Source organism: Amblyomma americanum, chromosome 10, assembly GCF_052857255.1.
Source record: "Amblyomma americanum isolate KBUSLIRL-KWMA chromosome 10, ASM5285725v1, whole genome shotgun sequence".
Lineage (NCBI taxonomy): Eukaryota > Metazoa > Arthropoda > Arachnida > Ixodida > Ixodidae > Amblyomma > Amblyomma americanum.
The window spans coordinates 126,035,943-126,056,943 of record NC_135506.1 but is presented as its reverse complement, the minus strand read 5'-3'; the positions used below and the strand labels follow the sequence as shown (position 1 = coordinate 126,056,943).

General features: G+C 43.9%; 1 protein-coding gene across 2 annotated transcripts in view; it reads left to right on the top strand.

The window, feature by feature from the left end:
• Positions 1-21,001, top strand: part of LOC144106403 (uncharacterized) — a 563,571-nt gene that overhangs the window by 20,664 nt on the left and 521,906 nt on the right. Inside the window, exon 3 of one of the 2 annotated variants that reach the window (XM_077639208.1) lies at positions 14,904-15,179. The exons of the other annotated variant lie outside the window; for it this stretch is intronic. The gene's annotated coding sequence lies outside the window, so the exon portion shown is untranslated. The remainder of the gene's footprint in view (positions 1-14,903; positions 15,180-21,001) is intronic. 2 annotated transcript variants of the gene reach the window in all.

Below are 21,001 nucleotides of genomic sequence, written 5' to 3'. Positions count from 1 at the left end.
CTGTCAGGTGTGGATTTTCGCTTGCGCAGAGTACGAATGGCATCACCTCGAGCGCAGTGTACATCCCTTCTCGGCGCACTGATTGTGTGGTTATTCGCCGCCATGCCAGCCACAGGCCAAGCACGTGTCGTCGAAGCTGCGCCATTGCAGTGGATCGCGCTACGCCGTAGCGAGTGCCGGGGAAACGAGGAGACAGCGAGGGGAAAGGCTCATTCTCTTTTTTTTTTTTTTGAAGAATTTTGTTGTCGCAAGAGAAACAGCAGCTGAAAAGTGGCGGGAGGGAAATTCAGACAGGGTTAATGAGGGGTGCCGCGCGTAGCTGGGTGCGAGGAGAAAACAGGCTACTAGTAAGTAAAATCACAACGAAAAAATAGCGCTTAGCGCGGTAGGAACCAGAGCTCTTCCGAGAAAAGTGCTCGGCCGGGACAAAAGGCGACTATATAGACTTGAAAGAACGGGAGGGGGAGAAACGCGCGACAGAATTCCAGAATGCTTGGAGGATGCGTCACAGGCAGCTGTCAAGGCGAAAAGAGGAAAGGGAAGTATGACGCGAAGGTGTCTACTACTGCCTGAGTGCAAAATAAAGTGCAAGAATGAAGAACGAGACTCGTGTTCGGCGCCGGAAATTTTGAAGCAAAGAAATGGGAGCTTGCTCATCGATTTCACTAAAAAAGACTCCAAATAGATGCGTAATGTGTGCGCTCCTGTGCTGTAGCCTTATTTTTTTTTGTTGAAGATGTTTATAGAAGTGTTGGTATGAAAATAAAAAATTGGCTGTGGCTTAGCTATGCTTAAACCTGGAGTGACGCGATAGGTACAGCTGGCCGAGTGGAACTTGGTCACGGGACCTACCACGTGATCATCCACGGCGTCGCACCACCGGCAGCTGCTTCGCACCACATGACCACCCACGTGACAGACACAGGGTGGCAGCGCTGCCACAGGGTGGCGGCGCCGCCATGCTGAAGGCCCTAAATACTACCGTAATGTAGCTACCGCTACAAAAAATGTGCAACAATCACTGAAAATTGCATGCACAGTATGCGTTTGAGTGTTTCATATATGACCCATAAGACAATCAAAATGGGATAACGCACGTCCAAGCAGCACAATTTATCAATACAATGATTCGCTAGCAGACCAAAGAATCCTGTACGTTTTATGCACAAGGAAGACATGTCAGCCTCAGCAATTATCATGCGGCCTGTCCGCGTGAGTTTGAGGTAGCCACAAAAAAAAAAGCAAGGAGAAACAAGTGCAGCTGCGACTGATAGCATCTTCCGATGCTTTTAATAAATAAAGGCGATGTTTATAAGCGAAAACGTATGCAAGAGCCGCAAGTACAACATATTCGAAAACAGACTAAGATGACAAAAGCAATTTACAACCATAAAGAAACTAGCACGTTAGCTTCACGCTTTGAGAAGGCACATGGGATTTTTTTTTAATCTAAGCTATAGCTCTTTCCTTTCTCGTCAACTGCCTCTTCACGAAGTTTACGTACAGCAAGTGATCATGTCCGCTGTTGTTCATTTGCGATAAAACCTCAATCTCGCTTTAACCACACCGTCTATTTTATCCGAATGGTTGTTTCACATTACATTAAAACAGGATTAAAAATCTGTAGTGTAGGTAGGCGGAACGACGTATTGTTTTCCGTCGTGTGGCACAGCTCAGAGAACTTTTTAATTTTACTTAATTGGCAAAGATTAATTATGAGAAACTTAATTTTGACTGTAAGGACACGAGCGTTTCCTTAAGTTGTAGAGGGGGTCACGAAAGGACAGATTCGGTTTTAAAGGGGCTGTGAAGGGGTTTCTAATAAAGTTGCTGCATGCCTGGGATATTGAAGCACGCCGCTTCACGAATAGTGACCAGCAAAGATTTTTTAATTGCGCTTCATAGAAGCTGAGTTATCTGAAGTTAAAGTTTGAATTTCAGCGTCTTCGTGCCTTTCCCTCTCCTCTCGTCACTTTTTGCACGCTGGAAGGTAGGCGCACCTTCGCCGCCCCCCTTCTGGGGGTGGAGCTTCCCGACCCGCCGGAGCTAAGCGGCTTATTGGCCGCGGCTACGGTAGCTGCCTCAGGTCTGAACGAATCTAACCAATGGCTACCTCTCACCATGTCTACGCAGATGCGGGGGACGGAGGAGGGTGCGAGCGTGAAAAAGTTGCCGGGAAGGGCTCGCCAACTTCGACGCGTGATTGTGGGTCGTCTGCTGCGTGTAGAAGAGTATTATTTGGCTCTGGTTTTCATGGAAACACAGTGCAGTCATTAAGTGAGTTAGTGTGCTCTCCTCGGAAGGCGTTTCAAAGCCCCTTTAAGGCGAAAGCCTTTAATGGCTCGTACTCCCGGTGGAGATCCTGTCCGTCCGTTACATCGCCAACCGGAAATCGCGACAAAGGAAGTGACGCCATACCATTCGTTACGCTCTTCAAGTAGATAAAAAAATCTTTGTGCATGACTAGGACTCGAAACACCATCCTTCCGTTCCCTAGCTGAGCATGCTACCGACTCGGCTACTTCCTGCCAACGCATATGTAGTTCTCCTTGTCTAGGACGCTGGAGAGTGTTTGCGGAAAGGCATCGAATCTGACGGATGCCTCCCAGACGCCCTCCAGTGTCTCCAGCATATAAGTTCACAAACAATTGTGTACTTAATCAACATCTTAACCACACGTCACTGACACAAGCAGCAACACCACGCTAAAGAGTTTCTCGCCTCACCACACTTTAGGTCCACAATGCGCTCCCTGAACTTCTGTTTTGTAGCAGGGTATCTTCGACGTGGTCGTTTTTCTATCATTTAAAGCCACGAAGTACGAAAAAAAAACGTGTGATTGCGCAAATAGGTTACCGTATTGTAGCACTGCCAAGCGCGTTCTGAATGAACAATGCGCGCGCTCACCGTCTCGAAGTGGGGCGGCCCCGCTCTCAACATAGCCTTGCTAGAGCGTTAGCACATTCTTCTTGAACATGGAAAGCTCGTATCGTGATGTGCTATATGTGATAGGTAGGTCACAGACAGCCATTTCAGGCGGGGCTTTTACTCAGGCATCACGCAGACAAAACAAAAAAATGTAGAGAAATCACTGAAGTTATATATTTCAAAGCAGCCTCCTTTTCATTTTTGTCGTTTTGTAGCCCGGCGAACTGAGCAGCGGCCGCTCACATGGGCATAGTTGAAGCGCACGTGGAGTTCCTTCATATTACGTCCGTTCGTTCAATGTGGTAGCACGTGAGCATGGTCACGTGATTGTTTTATAATTTGCGGTCTTTAAGAGTCTGAAAAAAATCACAGGTAGGATCGAGGTGTTGCTACAAAAACTAGAGTGGGTTTTTCTTAACCGCCTGTACAGTTTGACAGAAAGCACGTCACATTGAAGAGAATATTTGATATTTTGCATAAATACCCTTAGCAAACTAACTTACTATCCGGAATTTAAAAAGTGCTGTGAGGAGACCCACATGGCGGGAAATAGCAGGTTGTTGTTTTCAGGTACCTCCGGTACGCCACTTATTGTTAAAAACCTTGGTTAAAGCTATGTCAAACACCCTATATATCGGAGGATAAAGACAAGCATTGACCTATTATGTCCAGCCTGTTAAAGTGGTCATGCCAATCATGAGGAAACACTGCACAACGAGGGCCATTGTTAACTGTGTAACGGAGCGGCAGTGCTCATTAGCGTGACGCAGTGGAAAAATAACTTTATTATGGGAAATGTAACAGAGTGGCACTGCCAACATAGAGGAGACAGTGGTTAACCAGGGCCATTGTTGGCAGTGTAACGCAGCGGCACAACCAGTATTGGAAGAACAGAGATGCAGTAGGGCCATTATTTGTGCCGTCAGAGAGCGGCCCTGCCTATGTTGGGGACACAGGACAGATGGTGCTATCATTGATCTTGTTAGACAGTGGCACTGCCTATATTTGGAGCAAAGTGGCGACTTTGGTCCTTTGTAAGACCGACCTTTGCCAAAAGATTTCCAATATCGGGCCGATGCCCTGTGGTGCCTGGGCCGGGCCGCCTGATACTATTTTGAATTCAATTCAATTCAATTTATTTCGCATTTTTTAGAAGAGTACAAAAATGCAAGGGCAAGCAACAAAAAGCTGCTGATTAGCCGCTTGAAGAAGATTGCTCCCACCATACTTGACAGGTTGAACGGCGCTTACATACTGCTTCTCATTAAACAATTATTGGTGTCTGGATTAAAAGCAGAGATCCCTTATACTTATGTTGTTGATATTTTCATTTGGCACAATCAAGCTCACTTTTCATAGGCGTACATAGAGACATATTACAAGCAATAAGACAACAAATAACACTATTGGACATACATTAGTGCATATATACATTAGCTGCAATACTACTCAAGCACTTGGCATATCATGTTGCCATAATACACATAATAAAAACGCATCTTGTTCATTTTGCTGTAATCTCACAGCAGAAAAAAATTAACAAAAGTCGATAAGACTTGATACAATGAAATGTAAGTGAAAACATATAAAGCCACCCCTAGACGAAGAACCCAGAAATTATCGACACAATAACAACAAATTATCATTGAGGACCGGAAGTTAATTACAATGCTAAGCTAAGTTGCAAGATCTGTTTTAGAAATAATATATTTTTTGCAGTCTTTTCTTGAGATTATCTCTATATCTAGATTTACATCCTCTAAATTATTTAACAGTTTTGGAAGACGATTTGCTATCCTCTTGCACCCTGGGTTAGTTCTAGAAAATGGCAGCGTCCAACTTTTTCTGTTTCTGCTGTCGTAGGAAAGTTGCGATGTTTTTGTCAGGTCGCACAGTGTGAGAAAGTAGTTGAGAGAATTTTTCATGACCTGTTTGTATTTTAGCGAAAGGTTGAATTCGTATATGTGCTTGACAGGAAGAATATCAAGAAGTGGAAATAATTCGCTTGTGAGGGCGTCGTACCAAACGTTAGCGATGTGACGGATAGCTCCTTTTTACATAAGAAATAGTTTGTGAAAGTTCTTTTGGGATGTTGTGCTCCATAGAAGGCTGCAAACCCTTAGATTAGGAGAGAATATGGCATTACACAATAAAACCTTAATCCTTGGAGGAATAGTGCAGCGAAGTCGAGATAGTATACCACAAGTCTTCGCGAGGCTTATACTTATCCGGTCTACATGAGCATTCCAGGTTAAGTGTTCATTAATTATTACTCCCAAGGTTTTTATCTCTTTGACAAGGTCTAGCTTATCATTTACAAGGTATAAGTTTATGTCAAATTTTACAGGCTTTTGTGATGGCGCAAATAAAACGGTCTTTGTTTTTGATGTGTTCATTTTTAGCGAGCTAGTCGCAATCCAATCAGACAACAAAGCGATCGTATTATTGGCTAAACGCCCAAGTTGTAAGACATTATCTGACTGTAGATATATACTTGTGTCATCTGCGTAAACTATGAAATGTGCGCTGTCACTGATGTTAATTATGGCGTTTACATATGAGTTAAACAATTCCGGCCCTAAAATACTACCTTGCGGGACCCCCGCTGTTAAACCTTGCAGAGATGAAAGCTCTTCAGCAATGGCAATGCTCTGTTTCCGGTGCTGTAAGTATGATTTTAAAAGCGTCAGAGGAACGCCGCGAAATCCATAGTGCTGCAATTTAGTGAACAATATAGAGTGGTCAATATAATCGAAAGCTTTCGAAAAGTCTACAAATAAGCCTAGGGTTAATTTCTTCTCCTCTAAAACATTCTATATTAATTCCTTTTGAGTAAGCAAAGCCAACACAGTTGGCATTCCTTTACGGAATCCAAACTGCTGTGGTGATATAATGGAATATTTTTCGCAGAACGCAGTGCCACGTTTATAAGTATTTTTTCTAGTCATTTTAATATGATAGGCAGAACCGAGAGGCGGCGATAGTTCGATAGCTCATTTTTATTCTCTGATTTAAAAAGAACTGTGGCGCGCTGCATAGTTTCGGTAAATAGTCCCGCAGAGAGGAAAGCATTAATTTTATGCGTAAGTGCTGGGACCAAGAGATCTAGAACAAATTTCATCGGCCTAATCTGGAGGCCGTCTATATCATGTTCCTTGCTATTTCTAAGCGACATGAAAACCGAATGAACATCTTCTGGAGTTGCTGGGAAAAAAACAGCGCTATTCACACTCGGATCACTCAAATGCTGTGTTTAAGGATTGGAACAAACGCTCTTGGCTAGATGTACAAAGTAGTCATTGAATATGTCTGCCAACTCCTTTCCTTTAACTCGCTTGCTATTTACTATTATTTCTAACTCTTCCGTTTGGTGAATACCACGGTTAAAAAGTTGGTTAGTTTACGCCATAATACATCGCTGCGAGATTTGTTTGCACGCAAAATATTCTCAAATTAATTATTTTTAACATTACGTAAAACTTCTGTTATAGAGTTGCAGTATTTTTTGAAAGCAGAGAGATCTGCTGAATTTCTCGTTCGCAAAAATTCTGAAAATAAATTTTTTCTTCTCGATCATTCCCAGGCACTCATTGGTGAGCCATGGCTTACGTATCTTACCATTCTTCGTTACCTTTTTGAACTTAAAACAGTTCTTGTATATATATACTTATCAGCATTAGCATGAACATGTTATAAGTGCTATCAGGATTCCTATTCTCAAAAATTCGGCTACAGTATTCGTTTGATTTCAAGATCGAAAAGCGTTTAGCGTTTTAAAGTTTATTGTGAAACGTATGACTCACAGTGATTCGATGTTTTCAATATTTGAGTGTGCTTGCTAAACATATAAATTGGTAAGTGATCGCTGATATGTGTCTCAATAACGCCCGATCGCACACAGTCATCCGTACTCTTTGTTATGAAAAGGTCAAGCAAACTTTCGGTCATAGAAGTTATTCGTGTGGGTTCTGTTATGACATTTTTATACCCAAATGAATCGAGAAGAGCCTCTAATTGACGACCAATGGATGTATGGTGCAAAAGGTAAATGTTAAAGTCACCCCCAACTTATTGACACGCAACTTATTAGTGCAAGCGAAATTTAGCAGTCTGTGTAAAAATCCCAAAAGCGCATCGACTTGACCATCAGGCTGACGGTACAGAACAATAAACATGGATTTCTTGCACTCAACCGTCAAAACTTCATAATCTGTTGTGATTACGGAAAACTCTTCCACAATGCTGCATGAAAGGCGTTGTGATATAAGCTGCATCACACCACCGCCTAGGCGACAAGATCTATTTAAGAAAAACGTTTGGTAACCAGCTAAAGAAAACACATCTGCAGATCTGTAACAAGTTTCAGTTTTCATAATAACATGAGGTGGAAAACGGAATTCAAGAAGGGAGGCCGTCAATTCTTCGTATTTGTTCCGGAGGGACTGTGCATTGAAGTGCAGAAAGGAAAGATGGTCATTTTTTGGTTGCTTGATAGCATTCGGCGCAGTCATTGCAACGGAAATGGGAAAATTCAAGTTTCTGCTGAAATATCAACTAGACTATCTTTTCCAGATCTGCATCACAAGTGATATGCACTACGTTGGACGTTTCTGTTTGCCGTGCGAACACCTTTCCACCACACGCCCATGCGAACCGCCAGCGCCTTTCGTCTTTCCTTTTGATGGTCATTCCGAGCAATTTCATCAGTTGTGGGCACAGGTGTTCATTCACGTACACTGGGCCTTCATCTTTAAATCCTAGCTTCTCCGCCGTGAAACGTTTCTTGCGTGCTTTTTTCGAATACTGCATCACGCTTTGTTCGACTGTTGAACACCACCATAATGTTCGGCTCGGCTGAAGCATTGCGTGTTGGAACACGGTGGCATATGTCGATATCCTCATCGCTAATCGGCTCATCAATCACGTTGCCAACCTTGTCTAGAATACTGAAAAGTTTTTCTTTCTTTACATGTGGAATTCCTTTTAGTTCAATGTTCTTAATCCGGGAAGACTGGTCCTGCGCCACGATATTTTGGGGATTTTCATGCGCCGATTTCTTTACTCTTTCCAGTTCCTGGGGCAGTTTTTCTTGGTTTGCCTTCAGTGCGGCATTTTCCATCTTAACCTCGGTGCATTCATCCTCGAGGTCTTCATATTGTTTGCTAGCAAATTCCAATGAGTTTTTCAACTCCCGTATTTCTTCGCAAAATTCGCGCGTCAGGTCAGCAATGTCGGGTCCTCCCATAGCGAAGGTTTTACCGCAGGCTCGTACAAAACTTCAAAGCCTCACGCAAAACTTCAGACGACAATTGGCAGCTGGGGCATAGAAACAAAACAAAAAAAGGAAAAACTATAATATTCGAACCTGTGAATGAATGCAGAAGTGTGAGCTTCCAGCTGTCCCGTTCGCTGTGCCGGCTGCCAAGTGACCGCGAGAATGGTGGCTTCGTCCTTTTGAGCAAAACCGATGGTGACGCTCAGTCACGTGGTTACAGCGATGCAGGATGGTTGACTGCGATGTCGCCAGTACAGCCGCACCCTAGACGCTTCGTGAGAAGCCTGTCGATGAACCATGTAGGCACCCGTAAATGAATGCTGAAGTATGAGCTTCCAGCTGTCCCGTTCGCTGCCCCGTCTGCCAAGTCTGCTTTGGCCGAACTAAAGAAATTTGCCGCTCGTCAATCAAAATTCTCTCTGACATGTAAGGGCTCTAATATCAATTATCTGACCCCACATAAAACGATACGTGCCCCAAGCAGTCGAAATGCTGACCTGCTAACCAAATGTCAGTGTCCTAATACCTTGCTCGCAAAGCTTGAGCAATGACTTATTAGCCAAATGCCTCAAATAGGCGTTCGTCTGGGCGGCGCAGAAAACCGCTCGAGAAGGAACAGTTAAATATTGTACAACTCAAATTCACCTAATCTAAAAAGTAATCAGAAAAAAATTGCCGTAAAGCCCTGCTCTGATTGGCTGAATCTAATAACCGAGCTTAATTGCTATTCCTTTATTTGTTCATGCAGTTATTTTTTGAGTGGCTGTGATAGGACATACAGTATGTTGAGGCAACAAAATGAAGAAGTATAATGGCCTTTTCCGCACCACTACTGTATCACGGGTATAATCCCAATAACAACATGAATGATGTGGCCCTGGGTAAATTTCATTTTGCCAACCGAGGGTGGAAAGAAATCAATATGAAAATGATACTATCGCGACCAACAGCCGGCTTCGGGGAGACTCCCCTGATCTCGCCTGGGAAGTAGCCGAAGGGGTTGGATAAATAGGTTATCGGAATTTAGAGCTGAATGCGGACAGGGAGTTTTTCATTCAGATCCTTCGAATGTCTCGACTCCATTAATGGCCTGTCTGGCCAGGACAGGGAGGGAGTCAAGATTGCCCAATGTTGCGGTCCCCGCTCTCGGGATGCCCGACCACCCACGAAACGCAAAGGGCTCCGAACGCCGGGAACAGGAAGACCGACCACGGGGTTAACTACCTGAGTCCCCTCCACGACACCTGGTTCCACAGTTCGTGCCAACCGCACACCAGGCCGTCGGTTATTCTGACACACAGCGGTTGTTTCGGACCGCCCAGCTTGCCGTCGAGTGTTTTTCACGGTTCTTCATACACCAGAAGTATGTGTGGTGCGATCCGACCAGTACAGGCTTAGGTCGTCAGCCTATCGACCCTCTGCTCATCGGCTCCATGACCTAACACCTCCGGGGGGACCCACCTGTGCTTCCATCCAACCAATCATGCACTTTTCTTCCCTAGCTTGCCCTACACCTTCTCTGGAAGGAGTGCTCAAGGCAGGGCTGACCGGAGCCACATACCAAGAACGTGGCTTAGGGTGAGTCGACCCGGGCCTACTCCGCCGTTACTCCACAACATCAACGGTATTTGCACAGGTCCTACGACAAACCCCTTCCTCCGCGTCCCGCAACGATCTTTACGGCCTCGCGGCCGGCCTATTACCCCTGTCACGCGGACACCGCAAAAGCCTTTGAGAATCGGGTCCGTATAACCAATGGCGTAAGGTGTGCAGCTACACAGCACAAATGTTGCGCCTTCCCCGTTAAGGGCTTTGGAGGCGAAGCACCCGTCAAAGGCCTTTGGAGCCCAAAGGCGCGGCTTTCAAGAACCTGCGATCGCAGTGCCACTCAACGTCAAAAAGTAAAAGCAATAAAAAAATGGATGCAGCCAGCATGTTCGAAAAGATTTTTTTTAATACGAAAAGTGTGCCTGACTGCTTTTTGTACGCGTGTTTATATTTTATGCCCAGATTTCATGACAGTGAACGTGTTGCAGCAATATCGAGTGCCCTTGGTGGCCAAGGCAATACACAAAACCTGCTTTTGCTGATGAGTGTAGCTGCTGCAGTTCTTTTAAGGAATTAGAATAAAAAATTGTTGAGCTCATCGAATGAGCAGAATACGCCACTTTAATTTTAAAACACTCACTTCAGCCGCCTCGAGCAGAGCAGCGGGTGCTAAGCCTGAAGGACCGTTTCACCTTTGGGCTGCACCGTGTAGCTGCGTCGCTGCTCCTTTCAGCGTTCGCTTCTTTGGTGAACAATGGTGCCTTTGCTGGAAAGACCTGAAAGGAATTGCGTATGACAGGGGTATAAGACCACTTCCTCGAAGCGCTGGTCAGAGCCCGGCTACTATGAACCCCCGCCCGGACCGGGTTTCTCCGGAACCAGACACCGGCGCGTCGGTAGCCAAACGTGCCGCCCTCGCATTTTTTTTATTTATAAATACTGCGGTCTTGAACAACAAGACCATCGCAGGTGGGTACATAATTTGTGTAACACCAAAGGACAAAAAAAAAGGAAATACAGCAGACAAGGCGTCACAGCAACGAAATTAGTACATCACACTGTACTGTATCGTTTCACAACCTCAGAATATATATACTGCAGTCATAGAGCCAAGCATATAATTAAGTAAATCTCAACAAATTACTCATCAACCGAACATTCAAAATTTCGTCACTTGTTGCAGCACCGTCTCAAAATGGAACAAATTATTCTCCTCGACTATTGACCAGCAAGGTTGTTCCATTCGGTAATAGTTCTAGGAAAATAGGAATATTTGTAGCAGTTCGTTCTTGTGGATAAAGGTTTTACGGAAAGAGAATGTCTCAGGCGTGTTGCATAACCACTAGAGTAACTAACAATTTTCGAGATGTCAATGTTGTATTGCCCATGAATTAACTGGAAAAAGAATTTGAAACGACAGATATGGTTTCTTTCAGTAACGGATGGTAAGCCACTCTTTTTAATAAGATTAGTGATAGAATAGGAATTATAAATAAATCTTACTGCTTTCTTTTGAATCCTTTCTAATTTGTTAATCTTAATCTTGGTATATGGGTCCCAGATCATTACGGCATATTCTAAGATTGGCCGCACAATAGTGTTATACGCAAGGAAACGTGTTTCATGAGTAGCGAACCGTAGTGCACGCCTCAAGAAGAATATTTTGCGCAGAGCATTTGCCGAGATGGTATCAAAATGCGGAGGGAGATAGCATGTATTTGAAAACCTTTTGACATTTGTACATGACTTGCGTGCCGGATACCATGGGTCCAGCCTGGTAATATAACCAGGCCTGCCTCCGCTCAGGCATCGGACCTGACGGGCGCAACTGGCCTTTTTACCTTTTTTGCTTCTCTCAGAAAAAAATACAACAAAAACATAAATGAAAGAGAGAGGGAGCTCGGAGCAGCAACGCTTTACCGAGCTTAAAGCGAGCACAAAAACGGCTATAGGCTCGAAAAGGGACTTGCTTTACAGAGAAAAGCAGGAAAATAGAAACAACAAACAAAAAAAAACTTCAAAACCCAAAGTCACAGAAAAGTCCGATACACAGATAATGTCACAGATAATGGCAGCACAGATAATGTAACGGGCACAGTTGGTCCAAACACAAAAGAACAGTAAGAGGCAGAGATAATGTGCCACATATAATGTCAGCACAGACAATGTCGCAGGCACACTTCGTCCAAACACAGTGTCAGACGACAGCGAGATGCATTCATGTACAGCAAAGGAACACATAGCGCTCCTCTGTGCCGAGATTCTGCAGGAGAAATGACAGTGACACAAGAAACTCTTCGGGAATGTGTAGGAATTGTGCTGCTTATGACATGAACCATTTGAATCAGAACAGCGCAGGCAGCAAGGTTATTCAAAAGAGAGGGGTAAGTAGACGGCGTAATGTCAGATGAGCCGAGAGACTTTAAACGGGAAACGAAAGGAGCTGTAAGGATGCAATTTCGAAAATAATGACTGACATCCTCGCACAACATACCACATGAACAAGTTGAAGATAGAGATAGGCCAATTTGTGTAATGTAGAAAGGGAATCTACCACGCCCAGTGAGGGAAGTAACAATAGAATTCCTAGGTAGATAAATGGAAGGAATATTGAGCGTATCAGGGATCCAGTTAAATAATTCTGTGCCACCATTATTTTCTTGCCAATAAGTTCGCCATAAAATAAGTGAAGAATGGTGTAAACGGGAACGCACTCAACGGCGTGAAAGGTTACAAGTGTGTAAATGGCCATATTGCACAGCACTACCAGCAGCCTAGTCGGCTAACTCATTTTCAATCATTCCGGAATGACCCCAGATATGAAAGAGAAAAGATGGGGCAACAGAAGACAAACGATAAAGATCTTTCTTAACGTAAATAATAGTCGGGTTAAATGAAGTAACTGAAGACAGGGCAGAAAGCAGAGATATAGAATCAGTGAATGAACGGGCAAAGAAGGAGCGCTGTTAATAGCAAATGCAACCGCAGAATGGAATGCTACAAGCTCCGCGGCATAGGCACTAGAGGGTGCTTCTAAGAATATGCGATAAACCTTCAAATTATTTTGTGTGGAGCTAAGAACAACAAAAGCAGCACCAGTACATTAAAAAGGGAATGACCCGTTTCAGCTGCGCGGGAGTCGCGGCCACTCGCATAGGGTTCGCATCCCCAGAGGATGGGTCCCGGCCATGCCCATCCCCACCGGTGGCGTTGCACTGGAACAAAGTCTAGTAGCCGAAACCACACCGGCCCGTGTCCGGTGGCGGCGGGGGGGGGGGGGGAGGGGGGGGGGGTGCGGGACAAGCAGGCCGCCCACTCGAATCCCCCCCCCCCCCCCCCCCGCTGTGATAAGACAGAGCAAAATTAAAGCCTCAACAAAAAAGGATCGTAGAAACCTAAGCACTGGGATTTATATCACGATTGCAAAAACGCTCTGCCGCCGCGGAACAAGTCATGATTTAAAGCGCAACTCTGCTGGCGCCGCGCTAATACCGTCTAAGCGGGTGCTGAGACTGGTAACACATTAGGTAGCCTTTCGTGACCAAATTGTCGCCGATCCGTTTGGCGCAGAGGGTTCGGAGCGTTGTCAAAGAAATTTGCGCACGAAGTTGTTAGTCGAGTTGAAGCCTGGCTTGTGTGAGGTATTCATGCCGACGACCTCCTCAAAACTGTAAGTGGTTCGACCTTCGGAGAGCCCTGGCGGGCAAACCATTGGCCGCAGAGGGATGCGGGTGGTACCAAACGAATCGTTGTTTTGTGATGTGCGCGTTTGTCTTGAAGTTGTCGAAAGCATGGGTGAAAACAACTTGTCTAACGGTCTCCGTTTGATTTCGCATTCGTGAATCAGTTCAGAATTTCAGGCATGGATACCCAGCCCTCGGTTGAGACTGTGTATCGGCGGTGCCGGGCCGGTCTGACGATCCCAAAGACATTGCTGGTCATGCAAGTTATATAGAAAAGCAAAGGGACGCCTGACCAAGCAAAAACAACTGCCAAACAAAGCTTTCGCTGGTATAGCGCTGCTAAGCCACAACTAATTTTTTTATCTCTGACCGACTTTGTACTCTTGCTCTCGCTTGATGCTAAACCTATGATTTTTCTTACCACCGCTCGCTGCGCTCTCCTCAAACTCGGTTCAACACTATTACTTAGCCTCTCCATTTCTGTCCCATACAAGATACTGCTCTTATGCTTTTCTGTTGAGGGATATTGGTAAACTGCCATCATGGCCTGAGAAAAGAAGCCAAATGCGCTTCTGTCCCATACAAGATACTGGTTTTATGCTTTTCTGTTGAGGGATATTGGTAAACTGCCATCATGGCCTGAGAAAAGAAGCCAAATGCGCTCCATCCAATAACGTTTCTAGAGTTATTTCAGTCTCCTCATCCGGATCTGTGGTCATTGCCTGCCCTAAGGGAACGCATTCTCTTACCACCTGCAGCACCTCGCTACCAATTGTTAACTGCTGTTCCCTTGCTACACTGTTGAACATTAATTAGGTTTTCTGCATATTAATGTTTAGGCCAACCGTTTTCCTCTGCCTGTCTAACTAATTGATCATGCTTTACAGTTCATCTCCAGAGTGACCTAGGATACCAATGTCACTATCGAATCACAGATTTATAAGGTAATCTTCATTAACTTTTAACCCCAACTGTACCCAACCCAGGCCTCTGAACACCTCGTGTAAACAGGAAGTGATTAGCATTGGCAGGATAGTGTATTTCTGCCTGACACCCTTTTTTACAGTAATTTTATTGCTGACTTTTAGGAAGGAATACTGTAGCTGTGCACCCGCTATATATTTCTTCTATTATATTTACACAAGGCACTTCAACACCTTTATTCCGGAACCCCTGCATAAATGCTGAAGTTTCGACCAAGTCAAATGCTTTCTTGCAATCTCTATATATAGCGGTTGATTCCACTTGCTGCACTTATCTATCCCGCGATTGAAATTTTAAATATAGTCTAATGTCGAGTGCCCTTCACGATATCCTGCCTGATCATTTTATTGATTGAAATCTAAGGTTGTCCTGATTATAATCGCAAATACCCTAATAAATACCTTACTCGCAACGTGCAGTGGGCTGATTCGTCTGCAGTTTTTCAAGTCCTTAACGTCTCCATGCTTATACTTTTCGTATTACAGCTGGCCCGGCTGTCTGGATCACCGTCGCGGCTTCCCGGTTCGCCAACACGTGCCATCGATTGCCAACGCTACTTGCTGGCTTTTACTAACTTCGTCACACCGGGCCCAGTGGTTACTGCGTCGGCGCATGTGCGCATACTCCAGCTCTCCGACTGTGGCGCACTGATGCAGCGGGGCGTATAAAAGCTGAACTCCTGACCCTGGACGAAGCATTGCTGAGGACGATTCAGGCACGAACGCATCGGCCCGACGCTCATCCCACTTTTCGTATTACAGGTCTGTAATACTTTTTACTTGTACATACATTTTGTAGTTTGTGCCTGGGTCGTCCTAAAGCAATGAGTGATGATGAAGGGTCCGGTACCGCGTCTAACACGAAAGAAAAGAGAGAAAAGCTATTCGACAGGGCTCCAACTACTGTGAAAGAAGTTGGAAGTTTTCTTGTGAAGCTTAACAGCAAGTTGGAAGCCTTGGGAAGTAACCTGAACCATGAGCTTGGCACCCTGCGGGGATCAGTCGAATTTATGAATGAAAGTTTTGAAGAATTTAAGAAAGAACTGGCCGAAGCTCGTCGGGAGATAAGCGAGCTTAAGGAAGAGCAGAAGTATCTAAAGCATGAAAACAGTGAACTTTCGAAACAGCTGCAGCGTACTAGAGCAGAGCTAACTGAACTTCAGCAGTACAGTCGCAGAAATAACCTTGAGTTAAAAGGCATCCCTACTACTGACAGCGAGTCACTGACAGGCATTGTCTCCGCTCTTGCCACGAAGGTGGGAGCGGAAATAACGGTGAACGATATTGACCTCGTGCATCGAGTGCCAACAAAAGACAGGAACAAATCGAATATCATCGTTAAGTTCAGGTCAAGTGATGCCCGTGATAAACTGCTCGAATCGGCAAAAAAAACTCGCTTAATCACATCGGACCTTGGCATTTCTGGATCAACATCCGTGTTCGTAAACGAACATCTTTGCCCAGAGTGTAAAGTGTTGCTTGCTTGGGCTATAGCGGCGAAGAAACTTCACAACTGGAAGTATGCATGGGTATCTCGTGGCCGGATTTTGGCGCGAGAAGCAGACAACTCGGACGTGATCCAAATTTCTACAGAGGCCGACCTCGGCCTTATAGTCTAGTTCATTCAAAATGCTGACTGTACGAACCACTCATAAATTTCTCACGTTAAATGAATCACGCACCATACTGCATTGCAATGTAAGGAGCATAGCTAGAAATTTTGACGGCCTTTGTACGTTTATAGCAGAGCACAGCTTTCTTTACGATGTTATAGCCATTACAGAAACCTGGCTGATGCCCGGTGAAAGCTATAACATTCCCAATTATGTATTTCTGTCCCGTCCCCGCATTTCGAACAATCGAGGAGGAGGGGTAGGTTTGTACATTAAAAAGACCCTTGTACACTGCGACTGTCCGTATCTTAACGCATCCGTCAGTAGCAGTTCGGAATTTCTATTTGTTGAACTTGAGGGTGTCATGGTTGGTGTTGTTTATAGAGCCCCCCACGCAGATCGTAGTAAGTTTGTGAATGATCTTGAATCTGTTTTTATACACGTAACCGATAAGAACAAAAAAGCAATCATCGTCGGCGATACTAATATTGATACTTTAGGTGCCAACCACAGCGAATACACTGACCAGTTATTTTCATATGGATTTACGAATCTTATCTCTACTCCGACCCGAATCGCAGGTTCCAGCTCGACATGCCTCGACCATGTGATATGCAATTTCGTGCCACCTAGTTATTTGGCTGGGGCATATGATACAGCAGTGGCAGATCACTTCGCGATTGCCTTCTTATACCGCGTAGACGATAGAGATAGCCGTAGAACTTCTGACAGCACATGCGAGCTTAGGAAGAAAATTGACTATCAAAAATGCGCACTCAGGCTCTCTGAAATGAGCTTTGCAGACCTCGCCGATATGAATGCCAATGAACACTGCTGCAGCCTTGTCTATAGAGTCAAAGCTGTGATAAATGATTGTAGTTTTACGCAGAAAAAAACGTACTATACACATCCAGTGTGCCCTTGGATGACAGCAGCTGTGCTAAATATGATAAAAACGCGCGACCACTGGCACACCAAAATGAAACAAAACAGATGGAACGCATATTATAGTGCTCAGTATAAGATTCATAGAAATAAAGCTGTTGCTACCATGCGTGTACAGAAGCTATATTTTAGTAACCAAATAAACGCATGCGCCGGCAATTCTAAGAAACTCTGGGCTACAGTGAACTCGATAATTCAGCCTACTCCATCAAACCGAATACTTCCTGACCTGGCCCTTTCCCCAGATAAACACCTGCTATCAGATCAGTTTAACGATCATTTCTGCTCAGTGGGTGCTGATTTACGTTTAAGTATGGGTCTCACAGACGAACCTTCTCTGCCTGAGTATCTTGAAAAGACCTTCGGTTTTATAGAAATAAGCAGTGATGAAGTAATGAGTGCACTTAATTCAATGGATGCTACTAAGGCCACGGGTCTCGATGGTATTCCGGTTTCCATAATTAAAAACAACAGTGGCGTCCTAGCTGCCACCTTAGCATCTTTATTTAATAAAGCGTTTCTGTCCGGCATCTATCCTGATATTTTGAAGCTCGCCAAGGTAGTCCCTATCTACAAAAGTGGGAATCCTAATGAACTCGGAAACTATAGGCCGATCTCAATCCTTAGCTGTATCAACACTCTGTTTGAAAAACTATTGGCTAGAAGAATTACGCAATTCCTGACTTAAAATGCCATTCTGTCAACGTCCCAACATGGTTTTCAGAAATTTATTTAGATCGACCACCACGGCTGTGCTTTCTATAACTAACTCAATCAATGAAGCACTCAATAATAACAATATTTCTGTTGGTGTATTCCTGGATATTAAGAAGGCATTCGACACTGTGGATCTCGATATTTTATGCAAGAAACTAGAACGATATGGGTTCAGAGGTGTATCACTCAATTTCTTTAGAAGCTATTTAACTGGTCGACGGCAGTGTGTTATTATTGACGAACACGCGTCAAGTTCGCGTTCTATTTCCGTAGGTGTTCCGCAGGGCTCAGTACTGGGGCCTATACTTTTTACACTTTACATAAACAACTTACCCGATTGCCTAATAAATACCCGTGCCATTATGTACGCCGACGACACCTCATTGTTGGTGACCGCTAATTCCGTTGAAACAGCCAAGCATACTTTAAACTCAGAACTTCAGAGAGTCAATAAATGGTTTTTAACAAATAGACTCACTTTGAACATAGGCAAGACTAAATATATTATATTTGCATCCCCTTATAAAAAATACCAGAATACCTGCTCCGCAACAACGATAGGAGATAAAGAAATTGAAGAAGTTAAGACTATTCAGTACTTGGGTGTAACCTTAGACGCTGCATTAAACTGGAAACCGCATATCGAAAAATTGCGTAGCAAACTATCTTATGCATGTTTCGTTCTGGCCAAAGCTCGGCGACATTTCGAAATACACACACTAAAAACAATATACTTTAGCTTCTTTCAGTCCCAATTAACTTACTGTATAGAATCATGGGGGTTCACTTACATCACTTACATTGAACCTGTTTTACGCCTGCAGAAGCGGGCACTGAGAATAATGACTTGCACAACACCATATACGCCTTCTCGCCCTTTGTTTTTTAGACTCCAAATAATGCCGGCATTGCAGCTTCGAGATTTTCGCGTTGCACTACTCGTACTAAGAGACCTCTCCGGCACCTCCCCCTTTCCTTTGAACACATTCCATAGAGCCCCAACTAACAGCCGTTCAGCAGCACAGGGAAGATTTCTGGTACCTACATCTCGCAATGACTATGGCCAGCGCCGCTTCGAGTATCAAGGGGTAAAAACTTGGAATAAAATCCCCTGTGCAGTCTTTGCAACGTCCAATCCTTATATTTCACTAAAGACCTTTTTTCTGTCACAAATAATTACCTGATTTACAATGCAAATCGCTTAGTGATTGTCTCTTATTATTCTCTGTAGTGTCTATGTTGGGTTTGCCATTCATATGTCATTGAATAATCACTTCTAAGGCAACTGCGTTTATTTTGTATAAAAAATGCTGTTCCTGTCTTCATATGTTTTTCTGTCATGAGCCCTCTTGTATTTCTGTAATTTGAACCATCTTGCTTGTACGCTTTGCATTTTTCCACCATTCTTATGTGTATTATTTTGGCATGCAGTAGAAATCATTTGTCCTCACTAATCTCTTTGCTTTTATTGCATGGATCCATAACTAGCCTTTGGCTAAGGATCCAGACAGTGATGTTATGTACTGTACTGAAGAAATGATAATAATAAGAATTGAATTGAATTGAATTGAATCAGCAGCTGCTTTCTCCCTTTGCATTGCTGCTAATAAAGCATTACTTACATCTGTCGTTTCTGGCAGGGTGTCCCAGTGTTGTGCGCTAATGCCTCTCTCATTAACCTCCTGACCAGTTTGGCTACTGTCTATATATATATATATATATATATATATATATATATATATATATATATATATATATATATATATATATATATATATATATATATATATATATATCCCACCGAAGGGGATCCCAACGGCGGCATGGTTGTTTTTTCTGCTGCTTTATGAGTAATTTTCTTTAAGCGATTTATTAATCTAAGTAATATTATCCCACTGGCGGGATGCCCTCTGCGCTAAGTAATATTACCCAACACATTAAAAAAAAGAATAACGTTCCCCTATGCACCTTGGTTTCCGTGACTGTTGGCTCCCTTCATAAGTTTGTCAAACGGGCCCCTCATTTACTTTACCTTGTCTGCTAATAGCTTAACGAGGGTCTCGGTTCTGGCAGTCTTGATGCCACAGGATGCTTAAGCGGGCTCTCGCACAGTTTCTGCCCTCGCCGTTAGATGACGTTTCACGTCGGGCTCGCTGTATTACAGGACGTGCTACGTCCGCCGCTATGGACGAGGGTTGCGCTGGTGAACACTCTCAAGGTTCGCGTACACCAAAATAACACAAATACCCACAAACGCAGCAGATTGGACAGCCGTCGCCGTAGCTCAGTTGGTAAGAGCACCGGACGCGATATTCGTAGGTCGTGGGTTCGGATCCCACCGGCGGCATAGTTGTTTTTTCTGCTGCTTTATGAATAATTTTGTTTAAGCGATTAATTAATCTAAGTAACATAATCCCACTGATAAGCACAACACATTAAAAAAATAAAAAAATAACGTTCCCCTATGCACCTTGGTTTCGGTGACTGTTCGCTCCCTTCATAAGTTTGTCAAACGGGCCCCTCATTTACCTACTTTACCTTGTCTCTCTCTCTCTCTCTCTCTCTCTCTATATATATATATATATATATATATATATATATATATATATATATATATATATATATATATATATATATATATATATATATATATATTGCCGCGAATATTTGCAGTGTGTTCGTTTTTCAAATCTGCAGCCACATTACTTCATCGCTTTAATTGCGACGCAAGACGCGACTAGTTTTATCTCGATTGATCGCAGCCAGGCAGAGCTGATTCTACGTTCAGCAAGGCGGAAATTTGGGCGAGTTGGTAAGTGTTCATTTTCGCTCTCAGCGCAACACGAACGGGACACAAGGCGAAGGACTAGCACAAACAGGCGCTAGTAACTTTGCGCTCTTTATCTCGAAAGTTCGCTATCAGCTTTAAATTGAGCACGGCCGACAGTGGCCGGCATTCTGTTCGACGACCGCCGAGCACGCTTGTCGCTTCGCCGCCGCCGAGAGATTCAGTCCATTTTGGGTTCAAGTCAGCCCAATAAAGTTTTCTTTTAGAAGACCCTTTCGTTCTTCTTCATCGCTGCTTCGACTGCCGTCACCACAACGTGACAATATATATATATATATATATATATATATATATATATATATATATATATATATATATATATATATATTGTGAGCACAGTGCGTGACCCTCGTCTTCATCTGTGAATATTCATCATAATCTCGCATCTTCGTATTTTGAGGAGTGGCCGCCATATTTGCCAGCGGGAATAAAGAGCTCGCTTGGTCCACAGTCTCACAAGT